We start from the raw sequence: 8,111 nt of genomic DNA on the forward strand, positions 1-8,111 counted from the left end.
GAATGTCACCTCCCATAATTGGCAGAGTGTAGTATTGTTGTATAATAAGACATGTGATGTTTTGGAGTCTTATGTTACATGAGATGAATGATTGTATGTCATGTTGTACCCCCACTTGTCTCTTCAGCCTCTCTCTCTCTTACCTTTGTCGTCTTCTTACCTTCAATTTGTCTTGCTTTTTACTCTTTTTCATTTTTACGTTTTGAAATGACCAGAATTATTTATGAGGGCTATTGTACGAATAAACCTTCAATGAACTGATTTAGCAGTTTTGGTTTATCACGTCATGTCGAGTTCACTACACATATTTATGAGCACATGGCATGGGTACGTAAACTTTTACTCGCCCTTCCACTAATCTGCAAAAAAAAAATGACATACTTATGAGCACTTAATTGGTTTATCACCTCATACACATATCTATGTTCCATCCATATATAGGGGTTTATTTAACACCAACCCTTTAACAAAACTACCAAAGCAAAACGAAAACATTAATTGTCAAAGTGAAACAAGAGTATCGATAATGCACCTATGCATGTGATGGTCAAAAAACAATAATTTATATATAATATATAGAGATTAAAACATAAAAAAAATGCATTTAATTACATTTGAAATGAAATAAAAGATGTCACGATATTCGATGATAGTGTTTGGTCCCTAGCTAGTGAAGTTAGGAGGAGTACATCTTGTGGGTGTAGTTCCCTTGTTGGGGACAGGTACTCTTTGAAATGGACATATCTTTTGTTAGATACGTGTCTATGTCTTATAGAGTCCTGCTTTTGTTCATTATTGGAGGTATGGAATGGATTCCCAGTTGAGGGACAACCACCCTTTAGCTTAGGAGCGTCTTGCTTCACCACAAGTTTTATAAGCATAAAGACAAGTAAATCTAGTCAACTGTACTTTTCTGTCTAAACGTGATGTTTTTTTACTAGATATATGTATGTATCGAGCATAAGAACTATAACCGTATTCATTAAGATTATGTAGATGGAACCACAAACAAACAAGGCGGTATACTAGTTATGAAACACTTCAAAATGAAGTCCACCCATGTTAAAATCTCACAACTTTAAATTTAATCTTGTGTTGTGGTTGTACGCCATTAAAAAAATGACTATGTAGATGGAACCAAATTTGAGTAATCCTACCATCAGCATCTTAAACTTCATAGGAAATTTAGGGTGTTTCAAGTGGTTGTGTGCCGATTCAGCGACTTAAGGTGCACTTGCATTACAAATGATGGATTCAAAAAAATAGCTTTATAAATTAAATTTTCGGTTGATTTGATTTTAATCATATGCAATATTGATGTATGATTTTGAACTAAAGTTATGTTCTTAACTTTTGATTTATAAAAGGTGAAGATGAACAGATGAAGACCAAAAAAGAAAACCGTATTAAGAAAAACTTGTCATTAATTTAAAAGTTGGTATGTCACTGTTGAATTGCTAGCTTTTGATTTTGTACTCGTCTAAAAAAGTGAAAAACAAAAGCTATGTCAAATATTGGTTTTGGGCTTAAAATGTATATATTTGATTATATAATAAAAAAAATATAGATTAAAAAGGTATGATTTTGAAAATCAAAACTAACTTAAAACATTTTATATGTCATTGTTTACTTTTAAATTTTAAAAGCTTAAAACAATAAAAGGCATATTTAAATAGTGGCCTGATGAGTTAACTGATAGACAATTGATTCAAAATATTTTGTATCCATAGGCTCTAGGCCTTAAAATACATATGCTAAGTGCTAACTACTTATAAATATTAAGCCCGATAGGCGACAGATGCAGGAATGTGGGTCGTGGGATCTGCGAACTGCGATATCCGTAAAACAGGCCCATATAGGGCCGCAAATGGGTATCGACAATTATCACGTTAATATAGTTAGTAATAACCAATGACCAGATGGATTAATAGAATTAATAACATTAACTGGTTTTTGTCTTTTTGATAATATCAAGATTTCAATAGCTACTTTAGATTATGTTTGTATTTGATACGATTACATATGGCGAATGCATTAAAACTAACAAAAAACCGGTAAAAAAACAAAAGTCAAATACATGTGTTGAATATATCAAAAATCATACACATTATCATTACATATAATCCTCTAAATAAGTCCACTAAAAATATAGAAGTTGTTATTGTCATAATATAATTTTGAATAAGTTACGTAAATAGTCTCAAACCAGGTTTGATACAAACTATTTTATAGATAAGACTTCCAACAACACTTAGGTATGAAACTATATTCATGTACTTCTTTTCCATATCAATAGTTGTCAGTGTATTTGATCAAGATTAAGGTTTTTCGCCAAAAAAGTACCAACTGGCTTGGACTGATTGAAATAGAAACATGACCTTCTTAATGTACTTTAATTGAGAAATTCCTAATTGCTCTGCTCTTCTATCCCTTCTAGTCTCTTTTTCCTAATATCTTCTTTGTAGCTCTCAAATCATTTATTTTGAATCACTCTTCAAAAGCATCATCAAGTTATTTATTTTAGTCATATCCTTGGACGCAATGAGCATGTCATCAACATATAGCAACGTATATGTAGGAACCAAATGATAATCCCTTTGAGTAAAACACAACTATCAAACTGTTTTCGAATGTACCCATGCGAAATCATAAACGAATCAAACCTCTTGTATCATTGCCATGGAGACTACTTCAAACTATACATGGACTTCTTCAACAAACCCTTTTGGCTGGGACATGTAAATCTTCTCATCCAATATTCCATGACGAAATGCAAGTTTGATATCAAGCTATTCAAAATCCAGATTAAGTGCACTCACCGTAGCCAAATAACCCAAATCGTCTTGTGCTTCATGACTGGTGAGAACACCTCGTGATGATCACACTTCGCACTTTCTGTTTTATAGACATTTATAGCATTGAACTTTCATTTTCTATCAAACGTATTATTTTTATTATTTTTCTAATTTTCCTACTATTTTTACCTATTTTTGCAAACTGTTACAAATCCAACTCAAGGACCTCTTTTAGATAAGAGTACTTTGGGTATATTAGTAAATTTCATTTCTTTAATACAAGTAAATATGTGAAAACAGGTAGCATTTCATTTTCTGTGAAACTTATATTTTCTTTCATTTTATATCAAATATAACATCCTAAGTGCAATGTTGTAATTACAAGTTCAAGTAGGATGTTATAATCTACATATCCTAATAAACATTATCTAAATTAGGTAAAAGTCACATGGGTATAATTTTGATAACATGTATTAATACCAGATTCTCTACGTTGTGCTTGAAGGTATTTCCTAGGCCTGCAACACTTGATATTAATTACAAGTGTAAGTATAATTAGTACCAAATAACACCATGTTTAAATTACAACTATATGTGATTATAGTAACAATGTGTAATGCCTTTATAAGAACAAAAACTATATTAATTTCTTCATATTTTGGACTTATAGAAGTATAATGCTATAACTAAAAGAATATGATATCGTTGGTTAATGGTTAGTTTATTGAAATACAATCTCTTAATACGAAATAAGTCACAACTCACAAGTATAATGTCTTAATAGGAAACAAAAATGTAGAGCTATATTGGTAAAAGGCAAACAAGTTTAGATTTTCAAAATATATAAGTGGGATATTATTAAGGCAAAAAAATATAACTAATTTTTTGTGACAACCGTCACTTTCTGGTCAAGTCAAAGTCAAAGAAAGTCAACAAGTCAAACCGGCCAACTCAATTAACCCTTGTATATTAGGGTTTACATTACGTTTACTATTGTACAACACACCATCCTAATGCAAAGTATCACTTAGAGTTTTCACGTGTTCAGAAAATCTAAACCCTAATCAGAGTAAGTGATGGAACTACTCGATAAAACATTAATACATACCCTTCGGGGGCGTATAACACTCATAACAAGGCAAAACGGGTTTTACAAACCTTGCATTTCGATGTTAAACACTCGCAAAGGTCACAAACAAAGTCTCTCTCAATCTCTCTCGCTATATATATATATATATATATATATATATATATATATATATATATATATATATATATATATATATATATATATATATATATCCCAAATCTCTTTCAACTTTTCATGAACTCTCGGGGCATCCCAAACCTTAATTTAGTCGAAAACAACTCGAAACAGGAAGATTAATAGAAAAACAACCTTAAAAGACCGAAACCTCTTAGGAACCGAACTTGCCAAGAACCGAAACAACCCTTAAGGACCAAACTCACCCTTCGGTTTGGATCAGGCCTCTCGGACCGAAGCTCTGCATGCTTTCGCCTTCACTCTTCTTACCCATTTGCCTGACTTCGCTTCGGTTACCTTCTGACGAGTTCGCCTGTGAGCTTCTCGGACCAAGCCTCCTCTCGGTTCTCAGGGACCAAACTTCGCAGATTCGCCTCTAAAACCCGGTTTTCGACCACTTTCGCGTTTTAAGCTCGTTTTTTCATGATTTTTGTGTAGGATTTTCACCCAAACTTATATTTTGACATATAAGACCCTATATATTCACATTTTAATCATATTTTGAAGGAAACCTTTATCTAATAATAATATCTTTTGTGCAATATATTGGCTTTGAGTGTTGACCTTCCCATAAAGTAATGACACATGCTATCTCCCATACCCACCCTATGACAACCTCCAATCACTATTCATCCCTATCTAGTCTGGGAAAAATCCTTATCTCTCCTCCAAGATATTCACTCCTTTACCAAAAGCAAATTTATCTCTTTTTCCCTTTCTCTCTTTAAAAACTCGAGATTTTAAGGTTGATATTGAGCTATTCACTCACTTTTGGTAAGTATCTTCATCCCACACTTGAAAATTCGCCACAACTTCACACAAATCATGGATCTCTCATACAAATATCGTTATATTTGCTCTTAAGATCTTCAAATCTTCAAGCATCTTCCAAGTGTTCTTGACTTGGAAACTTCTTTTCTTCAACATCCATCCCAAGAAATCACTCAAGGTGAGTTCATACCCCTACATTTTCATGTTTTCTTCAAGTTTTTTTTTTGGGGGGGAGGGGGGGGGGGGAGGGGGATACAAGTTAAAACACCTTAATATAACTCAAACTCATACTTCAACTTTTCACAGAAAAGTTGAGTTCTATTCACGGACTGTTTTGACCATCTTAAACTTAATATCTTTCAAAATTGTTTAATATGCAAATACTTCAGGTTTATACCTTTCTAATGACTATTTACACATCTCAATACGAGTTTTCTACAATTTATGACGATTTTTACAAAACTACCTATCATTTCAGAAAAATCATAATAAAAATTATGAATAAACTAGACACGTTTTCTAAACTCTCAGAGTTTACGGATTTAGTTTTTGACTTCGTATGATTTTTCTAAAATAGTGCGGAAAAGTTAAAAACTAGTTACATAGCTTACAATATTAACAACACTTTGTACCATGTTGAGCAAAGTGTATAACAATAAGTTCTAAATTTTTAATGTATTTCTTGTTAGTTTAACATTGTAAACAGAAATTAGTCATTCATGATAAGGGTTTTCATACACTTCGAATAAGTACAATAAACTATAATAGGTATAGTTTATGGATTTTACAATACAATCATACTACGTAGAAAGGGGATTCAATTCTGCCACAGAAAAGGGTTTTACTCTCAATACAAACGGGTTTTCATTTACCACATGATAGACTATAAAAGGTATAGTTTATGGATTTCACATTACAAACATACTACACGAAAGGGGATTTCAATTCCACCACACAAAAGGTTTTACACGCATACTACACGTAAACTCGTTATCGTAAATTGTGAGACTAGTCTTCGTTGTACTCTTGGAGTATGGGTTAAAATTCTTGAATAGTTATAACCAGAGTCTCTTGTAGGGAGAGCGTGATAATTGTGTATAGATCTATATTGGGATTGACAACCCACACCCATGCTGCTTGCAAAAGCCCGATCGACCGATCGGGGGTGACAAATGTCATTTCGATTCCGACGCATGAAGAACATCGCAGCAGGCATCTCTATTATAGTATGGTTATAGTGACTCACATAGGGAGATAACGACACATATAGTTTACAAGAATTTCTACTTTAAAAATGGATTTTATCTATTTAAAACTACATACATCGTTATAAGTACGAAACACACACATACTCTCGGTCTTGCGATTTAAGACTACATGACTTTTATTAGGAAAATACTGGATTTTCTTGGGTACCATTATAATTTCAAAACGTTACAAGTACCAAACACACACATACATTAGGTCTTGGGATTTAAGACTATATAGCTTTTTATAAGGAAAATATTGGATTTTCTTGGGTACACATTACAATTACAAACACGTTACAAGTACAAAACACACACATACATTCGATCTTGGGACTTAAGGCTACAAACATTTTATAAGGAAAACATTGGATTTTCTTGAAGTATACATTACATTTACAAACAAAGGTTTTCAAACTCTACATCCAAAAGGCACGCCTTAGTAAGTTGGGCGTACACTTGTGTACGCTAGGCGTACCCATGGCAGAAGAAAACCCTAATATTTAGGGTTTAGGGACTATATAAGCAACATTATGAGCCCAAAACCCTCCCTTACCCTAGCCTACACTACTTAGAGTCGTTTTCCCTAAACCCTAGCCTTTTCCTTGAGTGTTTGAGCTTTTTGAGTGTTTCTTGGGTATTTTAAGAGGAAGGTGTTGCATCAAGGAGTTGGAGAAAAAGATCAAGCTTGTAGATCTGAAGTTGATTTGTGCCCTAGAAGCTCCAAAAGGTAAAAAGCTTGGAACTTTATACTTGTATGAGATAGATGTAGTCATATTAGCTTTATGGCAGCATTCTTGTCCTAAAAGTCCCAAAATGGTGCATGTTATGATTTGGGCGAAATGAGTTGTCCTTTCAGACCTTAGAAGATGTCCTAAGTGATAAAAATGGTGTCCCAATAGCTAGATTTTTCTTATGCATGTAGTAGGAAGGTCTTAATGGATTAAGACCATGTGTTAAGAACTTTATAGACGTCCAAAGTGATAAAGTTTGAGAATTTATAGTCCTATGGCACATTTGGTTGATGGATTTGGAGTTTGGGCTTAAGTGCTTCAGCCACTAAGCACTTATTAGGGTTTTGGTGAAACCCTGCGTATGCTTAGCGTAAATCTAGTACGCCCAACGTACTGAGTCAACCACCCCGATGGTGGTCAACATTAGGATGAGTACGCCCCGCGTACGTCCTCTGTTGGGCCTTTGGCAATTGGGCTTCGGGTTTTGGGATGTTTATGGACTAGTTGGATTTGGGCCTTTGCTAGACTTTATGAATATTATGTTTTGGCCAAAGTGTTGATAATGGATCTTGGAATTAGGCCCAATTAGGGAGTTGGGCCCAATTTGATAAATTGGGCCAATAATTGGCTTTTCATAAGGACTTTCAAGGTTATGGAATTAGCATTGGGCCTTGGCCCAATAAAGAGAATGGACATGATTGATTATGTGGACCCCTTAGTCAAGATTGTTATGTTGTGTAATGACTTGGTATTTATTATGTCACAGTTCAGGATTTCTGGTGAGATAGCGATTCGGGAGTTCAATTCTTCAGTTTAGATCGACATTAGGAGGTGAGTTATCCTCACTATATCAACAGGGTCTAAGGAACCAAGGCCGGTCCTTTATCGAATTTGTTTCCGGGTACTCGCTTGATATGTTTATTGATCTGCTAGATCTGCATCCTGGTAGTTAGGATGGTATTATGATAGTGACTTGGTTTAAGTCAGTATCCTGGTGTATAGGATGATGTTGTGTTAGTGACCTAGTTTAGGTCGGTATCCTGGTATATAGGATGATGTTATGTTAGTGATCGGTTAGGTCGGTATCCTGGTTATAGGATGGTTGTTGTGTTAGGATCTGTTAGATAGGTATGATTATCAGTTACATACAAGCTAGCGTATGATATTGATGTGCTCATGATTACTTGATTGGCATGGGGGTTTGGTTGAGGCGGTGTGACATCCCCATTTTCACGGTCAGAAAAGACCGATTTTGTTTATGCTTTATAAAAATCAAAGTACCTTTTTTTAATAAAAATGT

This window comes from Lactuca sativa, chromosome 2 (assembly GCF_002870075.4).
Source record: "Lactuca sativa cultivar Salinas chromosome 2, Lsat_Salinas_v11, whole genome shotgun sequence".
Classification (NCBI taxonomy): domain Eukaryota; kingdom Viridiplantae; phylum Streptophyta; class Magnoliopsida; order Asterales; family Asteraceae; genus Lactuca; species Lactuca sativa.